This window comes from Gorilla gorilla, chromosome 13, assembly GCF_029281585.2.
Source record: "Gorilla gorilla gorilla isolate KB3781 chromosome 13, NHGRI_mGorGor1-v2.1_pri, whole genome shotgun sequence".
NCBI classification, from domain to species: Eukaryota; Metazoa; Chordata; class Mammalia; order Primates; family Hominidae; genus Gorilla; species Gorilla gorilla.
This window is the reverse complement of record NC_073237.2, coordinates 43,132,385-43,134,991: the sequence shown is the minus strand read 5'-3', so window position 1 is coordinate 43,134,991 and position 2,607 is coordinate 43,132,385. Positions and strand designations below refer to the sequence as shown.

The following is a 2,607-nucleotide window of genomic DNA, read 5'->3' as shown; positions in this document are numbered from 1 at the left end:
TAATTATTTAGATAAATAGATAAATAAATCCATCACCGTGATCATCCATAAGGAACTAGTGCCTGTACAGCTGAACATGATGTTGCTTAACATTCCTGAAAACATTTTAAAATTTTGATTCAACTCATGTTATGGATATAGCAAAAATGAGAAATGGCAGAATTCATGAAAGTGTGAGATGATGTATTAATCACGGAAATGATTCTCATTTCCATGTTGAACCAGTTTTCATTCCTTCCTCCTTAATCTTTCCTGCAAGTTCGTTCATAAAGAGAAGGATCTCATGATTTCTGCTCTGACAACCTCCCAGGAACAAGGGCTATACTTCTTCTTTGTCAGATAAAGAGTGATTCTTTGAAAGTATTTTCTCACAGCCAGGATGGAGTCCACATTCATCAGGGGAGTCTCTTCCACTCCAACTCTCTACATCACACAGGCTTCCAGGTCATTCAACTGCTGGTAAAGTTCAGTGTAGAATTTGTCTAAAAGGGTCACATCCCAAGTATCAGATGAGTCCTTTGTGCTGAAGAGGTTGAAGGTCTGCTGCATCATCTCATGGAAGAGGAAGATAGCTTGAACCTTCTGGAAGTGGTTGCCATCAAACACCTGATGATGGAAAATCAAAGTCATGTCTGTCCTTCAGGCAAGAAAAAGGAGAGATTCTCCTCATTTGTGTCAGGAGTATGAAGGCCCTCCTGTTACCCACGCTGTGGGCCTGAGGCAGATCACAGCCCAGAGGCAGATGGACTTGCAGCTGAGCACCATCATAGCCATCAGTAAACTAAAGGGCAAGTCCATTGGGGATGTTTCAGATGCTACTGGGCTGGCTGAGAGAGTGACTCTGAACTCTGGATTTTAGGTTATCTGAAGACCTTATTTTGTACGTAACCTTAAATAGGGAACACACTAGTTTCTATATTCTGAATGCCCCTCTCTTACTTTCTATTTCTGTTTTTGTTTTCCTTTATGCTCTCTCTACAGGGCTGTAGAGCAGTTTCTTAACTACTTCTTTTTCATTATTACCTCCTCTTTGCCTTCCCCATAGTCTTTTTAGAAATGTCTCTGTAATTCAAATTCCCACTAATATTTAATAACATAGATATACTATATATCTGCTGATGTTCTATGCACACATCTTTATATATAAGCAGTATAAAGTTTAATGTTTTTATTCAATGGAGGGTTAAGAATGACCAAACATTTTAAGCTAAAAGTTAATAGTTAAATTTAAAACCCATGAATATTTAACTTAACTCCATAGCTAAATTTTAAAGTGATTTTTATATAATTTATTCACTTATATAAATTGTAATGTGTCAAATTACATGACCAAATTAACAAGTTATAAAAACAAATAATAATACCTAATATAATAAAATACTTAAAAGTCATTCAAACCTGCTAAAGACTTAAAATTTAAATTATTTTTTAACATTAACTGTTAGTGCACTTAACTTTTAATTTTGCTTCTTAGGGGAAAACTTTTGACTTCAGTAGCTGCTAGATATTCATCCAGATATTGTCAAGATTGTTCTCTTTTCAGTGCTGAAACAATTAATGATGTGTTGAACAATATCAGTATAATTAAATAATATAATATAAAGTATTTTTAATTCTCAAAGCCCACAACACGTTCAGAATTGCTAAGGATCAGACATAAGCAACATCCACGAGATGGCAAATGACAGCACATATGTATGCAGTGGACACCTCTCATGATATGACTTGGACATCTAGTAAACCTTGAAATGTCCTCTACTCACAGCACCCATTTGCCATAGGTTTGCAGCACTGATCTTATATACCTTTTGTGTGTCTTCCATGGACTCAATGTCAATGCTTCCCACATGACACACAAGAATATTCAATTAAAAAATGCTAAGGGATAAGTTTTTTTTTCAGATAGAGTTGAGCTTTAAAGGGCCACAAACCATTGAAATAGGTAGGATTTGTTCCTGCTCCCAAGAATTAACTTATTGTTCCATTGAGAGCAATATCATACCCAATGAGACTACACAATTGAGAAAAAATCAATTGGATTAAAAAAATTTGTACATTAAAATTCAAATTTCCAAAGAACCTGCAAAGGTTCCAATACTAGTTGATTCTTATGTAACTAAATGAAACAATTTTTGTCCTAAATGTTCATAATGGGAACCTCATAATGGGAGGTAAATGTGATAACATATATGGGCTGTACAATTGTTTTACATGCCATGCCAGACACCAGAGATATTTGTTTCTAATTTTCATTTTCATTGAAAGCAAAAGTTGTTACTTTTTGCATCCTAAAGAATGGAGACAAGAAGAAAACAAACATGTATCTAAATGTGAGTAAAATGTTAAAAGGAAAAAATATCTTAATGGAAAAAAATAATGACGAAATAGAATTTACCTACATTAATTCCAGTCAAGATGGAAATTAAAGGAAGGGGAAGAGCAGAAGCAAAATTGTGGAAGAGATGTAGATCAAAGGGAGCAAATGAGCATGGGCTGGAAGAATAGTAATCATTCCTGGTCAGGGGTGTGTTTTCAGCTTTGCTGAATCCAGCCTTCACAGAGAGTCATGGAACACACATCAACCACAATAGTTTATACACAAAAAAG

The 2,607-nt window shown here is 34.9% G+C and overlaps 1 pseudogene; it reads right to left on the bottom strand.

Annotated features, from left to right (window-relative positions):
* Positions 1-228: 228 nt before the first annotated feature.
* Positions 229-798, bottom strand: LOC101140053 (interferon alpha-5-like; annotated as a pseudogene).
* Between the last annotated feature and the right edge of the window lie 1,809 nt (positions 799-2,607).